General features: G+C 26.9%; 1 pseudogene; it reads left to right on the forward strand.

Moving 5' to 3' along the window:
- LOC111630804 overlaps positions 1 to 19,144 on the forward strand; it is a 54,690-nt pseudogene that overhangs the window by 29,877 nt on the left and 5,669 nt on the right.

The raw sequence follows: 19,144 nt of genomic DNA on the forward strand, positions 1-19,144 counted from the left end.
CAAAAAATGAAAAAAAAAATTCATGTGTGTATGTGATGGCATCTATTTTGTTTAATATCTCAGAATGGAGTTAAGATTAAAAAATGAAATTTGGCATGGTAATTTGTGTATAAGGGAAAGGGAAATTGATACAATTAAATTTTGATAGGTAAGGTTTGAGGAAGTGGGAAGATAGAAGGGTGTCATATGTCACATTTCAAGAGGGGTTGTACTTAAAATTCAGCTTTTTGCCATTTTGCAATAGTTAATAATATAAAAAGCTTTTATAACAAAATCTCATAACAGATGGCATCACAATATTATTTTTACAGTAGAGCGTCATTTATCCGAAACAAATGGGGATTGAGGTTGTTCGGATAACCAATTATGTATGAAAAAATATATTAACCTATCTCATATTGAAATTTTTCTCCATTGCGTATCGCTTTGCGTTGAATTTTCGTCGATGTTAACTTGTCGATGTTAAGTCTAATGTAAACTTTTTAAAATAATAATTGTGGCTATTGTATCATAAATTATTTTTTTATTTTTTACAAACAACATAAATATATTGAAAAATATAAAAACAAAAAAATTATACTTTAGAAGTTAATCTAGTATCAAAAATGCTCGATTCAGCACGACACACACTCCTCAGAAAAACACCACACAAAAGTTCCAGTGCTGCCAGCTAAAACACACACACACACCAACAAAAAAATATTGGAGTAGCCCAAGATATAGCCAAAGATTGCAGTGCCACAGCACTAGCGAAAATTTAAATTTGCCAACTGGAATGCTTTCAGATAACCGACTTTTGGATAAACGACACTCTACTGTATTATGATTAATAATATAAAAGTTATTTTTTAAATAAAATCTCAACAGCTGGAAAAGTTATGCAACTCATTATTTTTTTTTTTTGTTACAAAGAACTTGATTTAACCTGGATAAAGTGGAAAATTAAGATTTCACTTACAGACAAATAACTAAAATCTCCAGGTATAATAGTTATCACAAAGCATGACAAACTGTATTCCCAAACAGTTTCAAACTTTGTCAGAAAACCAAGATATGTGACAAGGGCTATCAGAGGGGATAGAACTGGTGTTTTTTCCCTGATTCCAGAGGAAATGTAGGAGCCTATAAAGCAAAACAATCACCAGATTACATCGGGCTACTTTTCTGCCTGATGTAATCTGATGGTTGTTTGGCTTTACAAATTTATTGGGTTTCATGATGTTTGCTTATGAAGCCTATATTAATTTGTCAGAACAGATGAAACTAATTTGTCAAATATTGAACTGTAAGCTTCATAATTTGAATGTCAAGAAAGTCACTAATATTTAAATATTGTAATTTTTTAATGATGTTTTTATTACAGTAATTTATTATTGTGTGTATTATTATAATCAAATAAATTTTTTAAACATATTTTTAATAGTTTGATTTCAGTGACACAGAGTGCCCAATACTTGAAAAAGATAATTATGTGGCACTCCAGTGTATTAGATCAGTGATGGGCAAACTTTTTAAAGAGCGGGCCAAAGGAAAAGAAGAAAACTTTAGGCGGGCCAATATAATTTTAACCTAGCGCTGCATCTGAAAATCCAGGTGGCGCTATAAAAACATGTGCAGGCCGTCCGCCATATTTCTTTTTCTCTCTTTCGGCTACGCTACGCATGACGAGTGGATGTTCTGTACCGAAGCATGATTGTAACCGATCGAGCTTTTACTCAATAAGTGTAAAACAAAATTTTGTACATGATTGTAAATAAACTTTCATGGTGAGATATAAAGCTTCGGTTATTTTATATAATCAACGAACACTCAAGTGGTGCATCAACCACTACAGCCTGTAATCTTTTATACTCGTCAGATTAGGAATAATGTCGCGCGGGCCGGATAGAACATTTCAGGGGGCCGCATCTGGCCCGCGGGCCGTAGTTTGCCCATCACTGTATTAGATGATGCTTCCACACACAACATGTATGTATCATATGGGCACTGTAAGGGGAACGTGTTGTTTATGATCTAATCATCACGACATCTAGTAGTGTCTTGTACAGTATTAAAGCATTACATGTGCTATAAATACATTATATATATTTTCAATAGTTGTAGTTGTTGTTATGTAGATGCAGAATAATTTAATTTGCATTTACTCAAGATTAGTGTTGTATAGGAATAAAATGATGAAATAATGTAGTTTTCTGTTACAATAATTAACTCTATGATATACTTTGATGATTACATTTCACAATGATTTACACTGTAAATTACACTCCTGATAGTTGCCCTTATAGTATGTATATCAATAATAGTCTAAGCTGGAACTTCACAGTATATGAAGACAGTAAACACACTGTACGCATTTTTCCAGCAATTAAAATAATAAAAACAAACATTTTCAACCTGATTGATAAGCCTTTGTTTACCTGATGAAGGCTTATCAATCAGGCCAAAAATGCTTGATTATACACTTTTCCATCAACTAAATTTAATGTGTTTAGTTTCTTCATAAAGTATATATGTGCTAAGAATGGAAGTATCTCCTGGTATGTTTCTTTAAACAATCCTGTATATTAAAACTACTTATATTGTACAAAATAAAACAGATCTGAAATTTTCAAATTAGAGGTAAAGTTATGACTATTAGTATAAAATACTGCTGACATTTTAAGGCTGTTAGATTTTTATTTAAAAAGTAACACAATTAAAACACTGCCAAAATCTGGAAAATAATATAATAACTCATAGAAATATGACATAATTTTTTATTATGTTGTATTTTGTTATAATGTATGTTACATTTTATTATTACTATTATTTTTTTTACATACTTTATAGTTTATATTATGCTATATTTGAATTTCAACATAGTTGTGTTTTGTATACAATGTTCCATTTTTAAAATTTCTTGATTAATTGCATTCAATGTATGGAAATGTACAATAATTTAATGATTTCTGAAAGTGATTGAAAATGCTTGTTTTTTTCAATAAACACCTGCTGGAATAAGTACAGAAAATGTCTGAGTTATTATGTAATACAATACTGTTTTATGACAAAGATTATCCCTCTCTTTAATAGTTTCAATTCAAATGCAAAAATATCTCAAAGTAATATTTTGAAAATGTAATCAGAAAACTAATAGAAAAAAATTTGTTGATTTTTACGAAAAAATTTATTCTGGATTGAAAAGTATCATAAATTTTAAATATTAGCTAGCTTACTGATTGGCAAGGAAGTTTATCTGATTATTCTATATATATAATCTTGAAATATAGTTACAGTGTTGAAATATAAATACTTTATTTTAATTTGAAATGTTTTTATTTTGTAACATACTTTTAAGTGTAATCAGAAAACTGATTTCATTGATTTTTATGAAAAAAATGATTGTAAAAAATTTGTAAATATAAGAGAGGATATTGATACTATAAAATATTTCTGTATAAATTTATGCATAAAATCATTTAGTCATATTCAATTATTTTTTAATTGATGATTAATAATTTAATTGATTTATGAGAAAAGTAAACTGTCTTTAATGTTAAAAATCAAAATTGACTCAAAGTCACACTTTAATTGCAATTACTTTTGATAATTATCATATTATCATTAAGAAACATGGAACATAATGTGACAATTAATGAAAGTAGTTGTAATTGAAATTTTATTTTTGAGTCAGTTTTGGCTGCTAATACTGAAAACAGTTTATTTTTTCTCATAATGAGTATATCTTTATGGGTTGACAGCATCTTTAATTTAACTGATGATAAATTTGTTGTCTTAATTGAATTAAGTTTGTGAACTATACTTATATTATAGAAGTTTATATCTTTAAATATTTCTTACTTTCTTATTTAATAATGTATTTACATGTTACTTAAGTATTTTATTATTATTTTTTTATTAGCAATATCTCTTGGAGGTTTTGCTCTTCCTGCACCTACAGCAGCAACAACAGCTGCAGCATTAGGTGTAGCGGGTATAAGATTCCCAGGCCATCTTGCCATTGGAAGTGTTTTGTTAGTCAGTAATTTGAACGAAGAGGTAAGTGTAATTTTACATACAAATACCAGAATATTAACCAATGTATACAGTAGATCCCCCTATAAGACGGTAGATACGTTCCGTTCTTTATGAATCAATTTTGTAGGAATCATAGTTTACGGACTACGGCTGTTTGAAAGGTTTTCTTTCATAAAATTAATCGATTCTAGACTAATTCGACTCAACATTTCCAAAATACGTATATTTTTTTAAAAATAATCCGTATAAACTACGTTATAAACAAAAAATTGTAGGATTACTTACCGAGTGTGTACCCTTTGACTACGCTCGTTGCTAAAGCTTGGTTTCGTCGCGGAACAGCGCATCAAATTGCGGCCGCGATTTCTGATATTATTTTTCTGCGAAAACTTCGTTGACCTTTGGAGACATCATTAATATAAATAATTTTTATGGCCGTTAAATAAGAAATGTTTCTTTCACAAGAAATGTATAAAATTACAGTACTAAACAGTTAGTCGATAGGTCGCCTAACTCGCCGTAGCGTATAATTAATATATAATTATATGTACAGTACCTAATTTATATATAATTTATATAATACTGTCCAGACGATAGAAATCTCTCCGTAGCGTGGCGCTACGGACGGCGGGTAAGTAGTTCGGCTGCCCGATGACGTTTTACGTATTATAGGAGTTATTTTTACCGTTGTTTACGGATAATGCCACAATTTTTATAGGAATCATAACTATAGGAAACGCTTTTATAGGGGGATCTACTGTAATTTAATTTTATAAAAATTCACGGCAGAAACATAATGCATAATTAATTCTCATTAATACTTCCATTTCAGATTACAAAAACAAATAGAAATGAATATAATTCCATGATATTTCTGCAGATTTTTGTATTATATAGTTGACTTAAAATTGTTTTTAACCAAATTTTCATAACTTATTCATAACTTAATATATAATTGTAGTGAAATGATCATAGTAAATATAAACTTTGAACAGATATTATTAATTTTATTGTATTTTTGTTGTTTTAATTGAAATAGATTCTATAACTCCTATAGTTTAAGGAAGTTTAAGGATCATGCAAGGAGCTAACATTTTATCCCTTAAAATAATTTTCAAATTATAAATGATATATAGAAATCATCTAAACCATATTATCATGACATGAAACAAGTTTGATTATAAAAATAGACAATAAAAAAATGATTCTAGATGCTTGTAAAATTTTGTACAAGTTAGAAATATTATGAAAAATTTGAGAGAGAAAATGAAATGTGGAATAAATTAAATGAATGTAAATATTAGTATGACTGTGAAACTTGAACTCATTTACTTCTTTCAAGTTTTGGGAATTCATTAAAATGAGAGTAAATAGGAATATAAGAGTATTTTTATGAATGTTAAATGAAATTTATATTTGTGATAAATTGATAATAAATGTATTGGAAAATGAATGAATTAAAAAATAAAATGGTGTGTTTGAATTGTTCAGTTGAACAGAGGGGAAATTCATATATATCAAGTGATAGGAAATGTGTAGTTCTAAGATGGATCAAAAAATAGTACTGGGATATTTGTTGCTATTGTAATGAAAAAAAAAAAAAATAATAATAATAATAATAAATGTGTGAATACATAAAAGAAATCAGAGATTTAGCTGAAAAATGTTGCAATCCAATATGTAAATTATAAATACTAATGAAAGCACTTACAAGGAGACCCTACGGCTTTGAGGAAATGGATTTTGATTATCTTTGGTGTAGAGGTAATACACCATGTGAGTGTACTAAAGTGTAACACTCAAATATAATTGAAAAAAACCAACTTAAAGTTTTCTTTAGCACTTTATATATAAGTTATGCATATTTCTGCTTGAGCATGCTGTGGCGTGAGTGGTAATGTGCCTGACTCGTACGCTTGCATACTCGGGTTTGATTCTCTTGTTGTGTATACTTTTCCGTTTTTTTTATTCACAAATACTTATAATGTATTTATTTATTTACTCATTCATTTATTTTTTATTATTTATTGATTTTTTGGTATTTTTTTATTATTTATTTATTTTAATTTAATTTCTACTATTCTAAGTCTAATATTTTTACTTTGAAAACTCACCTTTGTCAAGTTGAGAGGGAGCTACTTATGCTGGGTTTGAACATGGGTCTATAGTCTTTTTCACTCACTCTTTAACAGTTCATTTCTGAATTTCGACACAAACAGACATATTTGTGCAGTGAAATTTATTTTGAAAAATTATTTTATAATTAAAAAAATGTCATCAAGAGAAGCAAGTTCTTTATGTTGTGACAAAAAAACTGTTGATGATAACTCTTTATACAGTGATGTATCAAAGCAGTGGCTAAAAGATGGAGTAGTGTATTATGAGAGTTTACTTTTTGAAAATAATTTAATTGCAACATCATCTTCTGATGCACTACCTGAAGATGCTTTGCTGATAGGCACAGAATTATACAATAATACATTGGATGTGTTGAATGAAAAAACTTTATAATTGATGACGAATTGATTTATGCCCAAGAAGAGCATACAGAAGGAAATTTTGAAGCAGTTAAAGATGACTCATCTGATGACTATGTAACTGATGAAAAAAAAATATAGAATGAAGGAATATATTTCACTGGAATATAAAATCAAAGTTTTAAAAGTAGAAAAAGCCCACCCTACGTGGAAACTACAAACATTACAAAAAAACAGATGTAGTCATTTGAAAAGAATGGATCATTTAAAATTATGGGAAAAAGACGTTGAACGTGGTGGAACTATTTTTGATAAATATCATTTGATTGATTCTTGGACATATGACCGCTTTGTTGAAACGAGACAAAATTATCAAAAAAAAACAATAGCAAAAAATCAATAAATAATAAGAAATAAATGAGTAAATAAATAAATACATTATAAGTATTTATGAATAAAAAAAAATGGAAAAAATATACACAACAAGAGAATCGAACCCAGGTATGCAAGTGTACAAGTCAGGAGCATTACCATTCACACCACGGCATGCTCAAGCAGAAATACAAGTAATTTATATGTAAAGAAAACTGTAAAACTGAAAAATGTAGTGTTAAAGAAAACTTTAAGTTCATTTTTCTCAATTATATTTGAGTGTTGCACTTTAGTATTTTACAAGTAGTACACTCACATGGTGTACTACCTCTACACCAAAGATCATCAAAATCCGTTTTCCCAAAGCCGTAGGGTCTCCTTGTTAGTTGATCTGTTCAGAAATTTAGCATTTTTCTCTTTTGTGCTTTATTTAATTTTATCAAAGGCAAAAATAGCAGTGGCATATTAAATAGCATTGTTCACATTCATAAAATGTAAACTAGTAGTTTAAAAATGCAGATTGTATCTGAATCAATCAATTCTGATTGTCTGGAAGTGTATGATTAGCAGATGAAAAAGAATTAGTGATGATAACAATTTAAATTTTTATACATTCCACATTTATGTAAGAATGATGACTATGTAAATATTAAACAAGAATTTAGGAATAATTAAGGAAAATACAACTGATGTGAAATACATGAAACTTAGTCTAAAATGTTTGAATGCATCCAAAAAGACACTATGATATTATTAAAATGGAAATTAGGAGAGATATCATATAATGGAGTGAAGTTCATTTTTATATATACAGTTGAACCTGTATCTTGAATCTCACAGGAACAAAAAAGTTGAGATAGACAGATTTTGAAAGAGAGAGGTTCCTACACAGTAAACAGTAATAGGTTTGATATTTTATTAATACAATAGCAAGTACAGTACTGTACATACTTGTTTTAGATATAAAACATTTTTGACATATCTTAACAGAAATAGTTTGTCAACAGTTTCTGATGCCTGACTTTCTTCAACCAACATGCAAGCAAAACTTGTAGCCAATCACAAAAAAGCAGCATTAATTGCAACTACAATATTTACTGTATTGCAAGAGATGTTTCTCAACAAGAATTTATGCTATCAAAATGTAGTTGCTGAGCTTTGAATTTGTAATTGAAGTAACTTCAGTCCATAATTTGAGATAGAGGTTTTGGGATGACATTTGAGTTAAACATGAAAGCTATATTGAATTTAGGCTGAAAATGCAGGGGAAAAAATTAATTTTCAGATAAAGAAGTTTTCAAAATAAACATGTTTGCAATAGACAGGTTCAACTATATAGCATAAATTTGAAAAGATTAATAGAAACATGTCTCAGGAAGAATATAAATTAAGAAAACATACATAACATATAATTAATTGAAGAATTTAAGTAAATGGACAGAGAAAATTTGAAAATGAATTTGTGAAGAAAAAAAAATATATATATATATTAAACAGAAATATCATGGAATACAAAATACAGTGAAGTGTCAAAAATCCAGACTAACTGGGGCTAGACCCTATCCAGATTTTCTTAAATATACATATAAATTAGAATTTTAAGCACTGTAATCTCCAAATACACTGTAAATCAAGCTCAGATGTTTGAAGTTCAAGTCAGTATTTTAAAGAAATGTAATTACAAATTCTGAATGAATGTTAGAACATCAACAATGAAGTTATCATTGAAAGGAGTTAATATCAATTTTTTGATGGCCAAATCTGGATTTTTAAATCTGGATTTTCAATACTTTATTGTATTTTCTTTTTTATACCTAATTGAATTTATTAAAATATAATTAAAATTCCATGGGAAATGATAAAATATAATCTATCTATAAACNTATAATAAAATAAAAGGAAGTAACAGTTTTTAGGCAAAGAATAAATACTATATTTATATTATATTAAATGTATTTTATACAGTTATTTAATATTTTCATAAAATAAAAAACACATTCACTGTTACCCACTATGTAAGTAATTTATGTAGAATTTTTTAAAATTAATAATTATCCGAAAAAAAATAAATTATATATTTATACTGCATTATAAAAAATATTGCAATATGGCTATAAAAGTTCTAGAATAAATAAGATGCATGCTTAATCAAATGGATCAAAAATATGTAATTTGAATTTTATATAAACTTAAAAAATAATACATGTAGTTGGTTGCTAAATAACTGAATTTTGAAATGTTAAAAATGTGAGGCAAAATTATGACTTACATTTTAGAATATTATAATTCATTTATTAAAATTGTTAGAATTTTAAAGTATGAAATACAGTATTATTAAAAAGTCTAATAAATGGGAAAATTTGATAGTTTTTTGTTATAGTTATTTGTCGAAACCGTGTCTTCTTTTTCTTGTTTCTTTTGATTCTATGTCACGACTTGGTGCATTTATAGACACTTGGCAAGTAAAGAAGTAACTTAGAAGTAAATGTACTTAGAAGTAAATGTAGGTGATGGAATTATTTGCCAAGTGTCTATAAATGCACCAAGTCGTGACATAGAATCAGAAGAAACAGTTTTTTGTTAATTGAAAATCATAAGATGTCAATGCAAAAATAAGTTAATACTTGATTTTCAAAATTTTTGAGAATGAAAAGAAAAAATTTATAATTCCCAATTAATTTTTTTCATTTGGAAAAAGGAAATCCTAAAAAATTTATCTAAGCTTTTGATTTAAATGTCAAATAATTAGAATTTTATTAAAATTTTTGTACATAATTCTGTTTTCATAAAAAAGCTGTATTTTTTGTAAGAAATCCTTTATATATTCTTGATCTAAAAAAAAAAAAACTGAATTTTCAATGAATGCTTTGTTGAATTATTTCAAAGCATAAATTTTTAAAAATTTTAAATTTGTTGTTCACTGTTTAATAATGTATTGAAATTTATATTTTTAAGTTTTGCCTGATTAGTTTATTTATTTTGAAGAAATCTGTATTATTTAAAAAAATTATATTTTGTGTTTGCTTCATTAGAACTTTGGGATAGTTCTTTGCTCTATTTCATTGCTTTTTTTCTGTTTCAGCAATGTTAGCTTTTAACTTAATTGCATTTTGTGTGTTAGTGTGGTAAATGATATTGTCATTTTCATGTGGCATTTTAATCTATGTTTGTTATATAACTGAATGATATGCAATATTTTAAAATGTTCATGTATTAAATTAGTGGAAAATATTTCACTCATTTAATAATTATCTTTTTTATTATTATTTTTTAAAAATTTTCCCTACTTCGCCTGCTGGTGTTTCTCCCAATGTGGACTTCTTTAATCGATTTGCTCGGGTCACTGATTCCTTCCATCCTTCTGCTCTGCTGCTCTGACCCACACCTGTTCTGAACTGTAGATGGTCACGCCCGATGCTCTCTTTACCCTTTTTGGTATGTTTATAAAGCACTCCTTCATTTATTTATTTTTTCTTCTTTATCTATTTTTAACCAATTTCAAATGTGTTGCACAATTCTGTTTATCAAATTCAAATGATATTTTATATATATATAACTTTATTTAATAATTTAATATGTAATAAATTTTTGAAATGTGCAACAATTANTATTTTATATTATTTATAATTTATTTTTATTTTTTAATATTTGAAAAATGTTGTATTTTTAATTTTAAATATTTATTCAATAATTCAAATTTTTTTTCTAGATACAAATTAACTTAAATATAATTACTTAATTATACAGTATATATAATAAGTAAATGACTACAGTTTTAATATAAAATGAATTTTCAGTATCCTGACTTCATAACACTTTCATTATGAAATGAAAATATAAAAATGATAATTTAAACTATTGAAGATTTAAATATTTTTATTTTGTCTAATAAATCAGCATTGAAAATCTATTTGAATACTAACTTATTTATAAATTTTGAATGTTGAATTATCAGAGAATATTATTATTATTTATTTTTGTCAAGACAAGTAGCATGGTGGTTTCCAAACTTTATATATATTACATATATATTATACATGGGTGCTTCCCTATTTATGAAATAGGTTAGGTTTTTGAGGTTTCGTCATAAGTTGAAATAGTCATAATTCAATATCTAACCTAGAAAGTACATTTGTACACAGAATAACCATGCATTCTTAATGTTTGATTTTTCAATGTACTAAGTGGAATACATTATGCTTGTTTACCCACTCACTATTGCTTAATAGCAGATGTTTCAAACATGGTTTTTTCACTTTAATGCACTTACTTTTATAATGTTAATTTTAGTTTCCATGATAATAGAACCACACTTCTTGTGTTTATCCCCATTGTTAGATTTACTATTACATTTTGGACACAGTTTTGAAGCACTAATTGTAAAAGTTTATAAAAATTGCAAACAGTAGTGAAAATGACATTACTCCAGTGTTACCAACTTTGAGGGTCCATTGCCACACATGAGATGGTGCCTCATGTGGCAATGGACCTCAGTGTTTGCATGAAAATGAAAAATGGTGATATGCAATAGAAAGAAATCTACATTAATTAATTGTTACTGGCTAAAGACTTGACTTCCATGACTGGCAAGAGAACTTTGGAATCCTCACAAAATTTAAATTTTAGATACACAGTTAAATCGTGTGTGAGTCTGAAAGTTCATAAGTTGAATGTTCATAAGTAGAGGCGCGCCCATATTTATATTTACATTGGAAGAGGAAACCAAGGCTAGGTAGTACTCTAAGAGTAATTAGTGTGTTGGTATTATAATAAAATAAAAGGAAGTAACAGTTTTTAGGCAAAGAATAAATACTATATTTATATTATATTAAATGTATTTTATACAGTTATTTTCAAATTATGGGGCTTTACCTCCTTGTTCACTTGCCCTGTGGGCTTTACTCACTTATTCAAAAATTTCATGATGATTCATAGATTTTTAGTGCTTCCATTTTTTTTATGATGGAAAAAAGTATTGTGACAGTTATAATCTAAGTATTTTATACAAACAGAGTAGACAACACATTCATTGACTACAAATTTTAACTGATATAAGATTAATCACACAAAAAAGAAGTAAAAATGTCTGTAAGAAATTATTTGTTCTTTTTTTTTCTATTAATAAGAAAAGAACCTAACATAACAATAAAATGGATAGACGACAGTGGGAATTTATAGGTCTACATTTTTCAAATTGCAACACAATTTTCAATTATTAAGAATAATATCCCTTGACACTCTGAATCTGAACCAGATAATAAATGCTGATGTGTTACTTTATATTTATTAAATACAACATGTTATATTTATTTATAAAGAAATTTTTGGCTGTGTTCAATAATTTAATTTCTATATAAAATATCAAAATAAGTTCCTAAGAAAGAAATAAACTGTTGCATTTGCCATAAAATCAATGGGAAATTCCATGAATACTACCCTAATATCAAATAAAATAACTACATAGAGAGATATTTTCATCATTTATAGAATTTCAACAGAATATTCTATCATATAAAACTATATAATATATAGCATGTTAAAGTAATGCAGCAATTCATTCAATCAAGACTGCTTGATCAAAATAGTTGAAGAATCATTTGTCTGATCTCACCCAGTTCAGATTATGTTCTATTATTAAACTACTAAATTTTTCAATGTTTTGTTAACAAAAAGTTTTTAAATAAATTTATTTAAAATTTAAGTTAAATTTAAGTTCTTAAATAATTTTGAATTTTTTAAAAATTATAGGAAAAGTTTATCGAATTTTTATCAATTTAAAAACTTTTCAGAAACAAAATGTTTTAATTCTTATTACAAAATACTTATTTTTTTTATAAACAGAAAACTTATGTTATACGTATGTTTATTTTATAGCAATTTTCTAACATTTTTATAAAATGAAACACACCAAAATTACTTTGCAAGTATTATGGATTTTATCATTTTCATATGTAAATAACCACTATCTTGTTTAAGTCTAATACTGATTTGCAAATATATATTCAGTTGAAGGTCAATAGGATCTTTTTATTCTATAGTATGTGTGTCATAGTAATACACTATCACATTTTACAATAAATATTTTTGTATACAGTAATACCCCGAACTTAATAGGTGGGACTGAGCGATAACCGCATAAGTTGGGGTATAATTTTGCAATTTGTGTAAAATCCAAGTTGGATTTTACACAAATTGTTAATAAATGTTCTTGTTAATCTTATCTCGTCTTTTGATTCCTTCACGGTTACAAGAAATCACCACATAGAGTCTCTCAAGTCTCCATAGATATAACAAACACAGAAATAAATAACACAAAATAAATTGTAGCTATGTGTCAATTCCGCGCTACATGTCCGAACATGTAAGCTGAACAGTAGTGTGGGGAGAGTGAGTAATCAAAAGTTGCATGGCACTCATACAAAAGACAAATTGACAAGATTTGAAAATCTCGTCAATTCGCATAAGTCGGTGTAGCGTAAGTCAAGGTATTACTGTATATAATTTGTAGGTCATCTGTGTTTAAAAGACAATTTGAAGGTGGTGCAATGGGGCAAGTTATATATGAATTTTAAATTGCAATTATGAAGTTGCATCTGTGGAGCAATGGTTACTTCCATAGACATAGGATACAGTGGTGCAATTGAGAGGAGCAAAGTGGCAAGTACTCCCTAAAGAGAAATTAAAAAAAAAAAAAAAGTAAAAACAGCACATAATTTTGCTTACTTGCTTTTATAATGCTTAAATAGCATTATAAAATTATTTTTATAATAATTAAAAAAAAAATTTTTTTTCTCCATTTGAAATTTCTGGTTGTGTCACTGACCAGGATATATGGTGGGACAGGTTAGCAAAGATTTTTTTTGTTCTAGCAATTTTTGTTAATGATTTGACAATCAAATGAAATTTTATAGAAGTTTCCTACAGTTTTTTTAACAAGTATCATTTGATTTCTGAGAGCTAAGTGGAATACAATAAAAATTTGTCATAAAACATAATTTACTAATTGTCTTTTCATAAAATCAATGATATAAAAAAAATAATCATGATTGAAATTTTTACATATAAATTAAAGAACAATTTCATACATAAATTATAGATTCTTAATAACAACTGGTTATTCTAATTAATTATATTTCTATGTTTTAGGTGTTTATGGTGATGTAATAAGAGTAAAGATTTTATTTAACAAAAAGGATAATGCTTTAGTTCAACTTGCTGAACCACAACAAGCACAGTTAGGTATGGTTTTCATGTGTAATTAAATTTTATTAAATAGAATAATTTTAGCTATTTTTGAATATAATGATCCTATAGAAAATCTAGTTTTTTAAATATCATTTCTCAAATACAGAATAAAATAAGCAAAAAGAAATGTTACAATGTATAATGTATACTTCTTGATATCTAAATCAATGCTTACTATACACCTTACTACAATACTTACTACAAGTTTAATTTTTAACTTACTATAGTATATTTAATTTTGTATGTAGTCATCTATTTTTAAAAAACATTAATTATTTGTTTAAATAATTTCACCCAATCACTATTTAACTGTAGTCAAATTTTGTTCATTTAAGTTCCTTAGTAACCACTGTTTTTATTGTAAAATTGAAAAAAATTATCATATATTTCCGTAGATAAGACGAGATATAAATTTTCATCAACATTTTATAGTTTTATCATACATCTGTCCTATAAGACAACCCCGAACTATCAACGGCCTATGAATTTAGTTTAGACCAGTGATCATCATTGGAATAATAATACTGTATAGCGTATATGGAATTGTCCTATTTGTAATTTTCTGAATGAACAAATTTTATTTTCTTGCTTCTGGCAGCACTGCCTTGTGATTGTTGCAAACATTCACACTGATTCCAGCATTTGGGTAATGACCTTCTCTATTTACAAAAATGTCATATGGGCTATTCTATTTTGTGGACATACCCTACTCTCTATTAGTAAATAATTATGGTTTGTCCATTTTTATAATGGTTTTAATTTATATAAATTTCAATCTAATTTTTTTAGATTCAATCTAATCTGCCCTATAAGACAACCCCAGATTTTGGGGGCCTTTTTTTATGATTCAACTATCATCTTATCTGTGGAAATATATGGTATTTAGTTATTATAACACTATTATAACAACAGATCTTTAAGTAATTGATTGACAAACATGTATAATATTTTATAAATGGCATCAAACAGTTGTGAATACTGTTATCTCAGTGTCCTATTTAAAAATTATTTTCAGTTGTAATGAAATATTTTTTATATCTACATAATAGCTAGCTAATTTTAATTATTTTTATTTTATATCATTGATTTTTAGCTAATAGAAAATGGAAGCTCAAAGAATAAGATTTTTAAATTGATAAGCTGCTTTATTGGAGCATAAAGTAGTATTCACTATCAGTCAGTGTGTTTGGACTTCCTTTGTCATCTTCAGAGATAACAAATATAAAAAGTTGAAAGTCTTTATGTTCAGAGCTTCTTGTCCTTTTTTTTTTCAAATTTTTACTTCTTAAGTTTGCCAAGTTAGTAAATATTGGACTTATCAAACAGGAAAATGTCTTAGAAAAGTAAAATTAATCACTTTGAATTGTCTTTTTTTTTTATATGCATTTTGGGTCTGAACACTTCTTCAGCAGTTGATAATTCTTATAAAAAGGTCCTGAGTAAAGTCATAAGGAAAGCACATTTTTAATGAAATTTTAATGAGATTATTTGAGTTTATGAATATTGTTTTATGCTTTAATAAAATAGCTTAACAATGTAAATTGTTAATTACATTTTTCATTCATGTTTTGATATACTATGTTTCAAATTTAAAATATTTTGTAATTATAGTTTATATAAAATCATTTCTCATAGATAAAGATCAGCATGTCAAATTTTTGATAATGATTTGACAATCAATGAAATATTTTAAAGTTTTCTATAATAATTTTTTTCTGTGACATTCTGGAATATGATAAAAAGATTTTTGCCAAGAAACATATCTACTGTATCTTTTCATAAAAGTAATAATATAAAATAAAGGAGACAAAGTTTTTTTTTATATTGTTTACTTTTATCAACATGAATTAATTTTAATCTTATTATTAATATTTTTAGCAATGACACACTTGGACAAAGTGAAAGTATTAGGGAAACAAATCAGAGTAACTCCTTCCAAACATCAAATGGTCCAAATGCCAAAAGANTAGGTCAGTCTGTTTTGAGTGTAATATAAATATATTCTGTACTTATTTGATTATTATATGTTAAGAATTGCAGTTTCTTGTTTAATTGATATTTAAAAGCAATAATAAATCTTTTTCTTAGTATATTACTGTAAGTCCTTACGTAATTGCTTATGTCAATAATCACATTTAATTGCCCATTTCTTGTTTAATATCCAAGCACAATTAAGTGAAAAATTTTTCTTTTAGTTCTACAGTACTGTAAAGGCTGGTTTCAAGTATGATTTCATTCAACAAAATGGATCTGCATAGACTGTTCCCTAACAGCAATCCATTTATGGTTGCCAAAATTGTGGAATGATGCAAGTAGACTTCATTCCTACATTTTGATGGCTGTGGATGCTTACAGATTGACATCATCAACCAATAAACAATAGGAAACATTTACTGTTCAAAAGTTATGGTGGCTTGTGCAAAAACTATTGAGCTGGAAAAAATCCATTTTTATATGATTGGGAGAATATTGCAATAAAATTTTTAAAAATAATATATGGATGGTAATTTTGTAAGAATTGTTAAACTGCTGATTATAACTCTAACCTTGTCTGCTTTTGGATATATGTCTAATAGAATACTTAACCATATGGACACTTATGGTGGAAAATGTCTAGTGTGATCAAGTATCCCATTTTGCTATTCTGTAACAGACAAAATTGTATGGTAGAAATCCATCTTAAGACTGAAATAGCCATGCTTCATATCAGTATAATTGCCTGTACTACACTTACGTGCCCATCTATTAGAAAGTATACTATAAAATACAGTGTATGAGTTTAAAAAGTAAAAACAAAAGTACCATTATATGCAGCAACTTTATTCTTAAAAAAATCCAGAAGTACAGAGAAAATTCAGAAATTATAAAGTACATTGTTGCTTACAGTATTTTTTTACATCATCTACATATTTCAATTAGATTCATCATTAGTAACTTCAGTTTTGCTATCACTTCCCTTTTCTTTGCTTTTATCATTGCTGTCATCAGTCTCATCAACTAATTTTCATCTTTCCCCCCTATTCTTACAGTTTTTATATAAATTCAAATGAAAATCTCACATGTCTATATACAAGTTTAATCCAGTCATCCATTCATCCATCAATATATGCATTTGTAATTCCACAGCATATAAATGATTTTTTGAATTTTCTTTGGAAATTTTTCCTCCATTCCTCAGACCCATTTAGCTGCTTTGGCATAGCTAGCATGCTTTTGCCTTCCTGATTTGGTAAATTCTTTTTTGCTGAATTGCAACTACTCTTTCCATCTTCTTAAAATGCTGCTTTCAGAACTTTGATACATCATATGGTTGCAAGAGACTGGTCATTCCTGATGGAATATAGTCAACAGATGTATTGTTTTTCTTTAAGATCATCAGTTACTAAAGTATAGGCTAGATACATGTCATAGACAAGTAATACACTCATTCAAAAGATATGATTTGTTCTGCGCCAAACATTTTTAATCCAACCTATATTAAATTCCTTATCATGGAAATTATCTTGGGAAACTTCACACTTCTTTGGAAATTTTTTTTCTGGTACATATTTCTTTAAAGATGGTCATCACCAATAACTTAGCTCTATTACTGAAAGCTGTTAAAACCATAATAAAATAAATCTTTTCATGCCCAATTGTTTGGCATTTAACTGACTTTATGCCAGAGAAATCAAGAGAGTATAATAAACAGAAGTCAGACCATCCATGGTTCATCCATGTTTGCGCAATAAACTGCTCCTGTCTCCTTTGCCAATACATTACACTGAATAATGAACTTTCTTGCCAGTAAACTGCTCAAATGATTGATTATTTTCAATTCATTGTACTTTGTGTAGTTCATTTATTCAAGTTACATATTCAAGTTTCAGTTGTAAACAACTGACTATTAAATATTAAAATAAACATCTCATGCTATATAACAGTTTTCTTTATTATTTGTATCAACCCTTAACACTTTGTGTCTCAGTGATAAAGCCAAGTGACTTACAAAAATGGATAATCAAAAGACTGAATTGGCCGACAAAGATGAAAGTGCAGCAAAGAAATGAAAAGTGATGATAATGATAGAAATGAAGATGGATGTAATTTAGATTTGATAAGTTTTTTAAAGATCATGGAACAATTGTAATTTTTTCTATTGATTATTAAGATCTCTTTGCACAATAATTTTTATAGTCTTGCACTGTAGTGAAAAGAAATGACTAGCAAGGACCAGTGTATATTAATATATTTAATATGAACTTTTAATATTTGTCTACATTTATAACTTATAATTTTTATATATGTATATATATAAATTTCTCTAAATTCAAAATAACTTAAAACAATATAATTATTAAGGTTATATTTATATCAGTCTTTTTAAATATTAATTTTTTACTCATATTTTAAACTTGACATATATTAATTTATATTTCTAATAAGCAATGTACAAAATTATTTAATATTAGTAAATGTTTTTCAATCATTTTTATAGGATGCTGGTTTGACTAAAGATTACAGTAATTCACCACTTCACAGATTTAAGAAGCCTGGTTCAAAAAATTATCAAAATATTTATCCTCCTTCAGCAACTCTTCATTTGTCCAACATTCCGTAAGTATAAAACTGTGTTGTGTATGATTGCATAAATTGATTAGTTTAATTTATTGATTTTTTAGGTCAGTCTGTTTTGAGTGTAATATAAATATATTCTGTACTTATTTGATTATTATATGTTAAGAATTGCAGTTTCTTGTTTAATTGATATTTATTCTGAGATGATATATTTATAGTATTTGGCATATTTTAATACTTTAAAATGATCTTAAATGATTTAGAGTTTAATGAATTAATGAATTTATTTAATTTCATTGTGTTTTCTGTATATATTGTTCTAATGAATTCTGTATTAAATATATAAGCCTGTTTAGGTTTATATATTTCAGTATTATTCTTATATATTCAGAATTCATTAGAACAGACTTATATGTATTTGATATAGAATTTATATAAATTTTTCTTGAGCAGTTAAGATTGAAAATTTGTGTTTA

The sequence above is a fragment of the Centruroides sculpturatus genome, unplaced genomic scaffold (genome assembly GCF_000671375.1).
Source record: "Centruroides sculpturatus isolate CEXI.00-Female unplaced genomic scaffold, Cexi_2.0 scaffold754, whole genome shotgun sequence".
NCBI classification, from domain to species: domain Eukaryota; kingdom Metazoa; phylum Arthropoda; class Arachnida; order Scorpiones; family Buthidae; genus Centruroides; species Centruroides sculpturatus.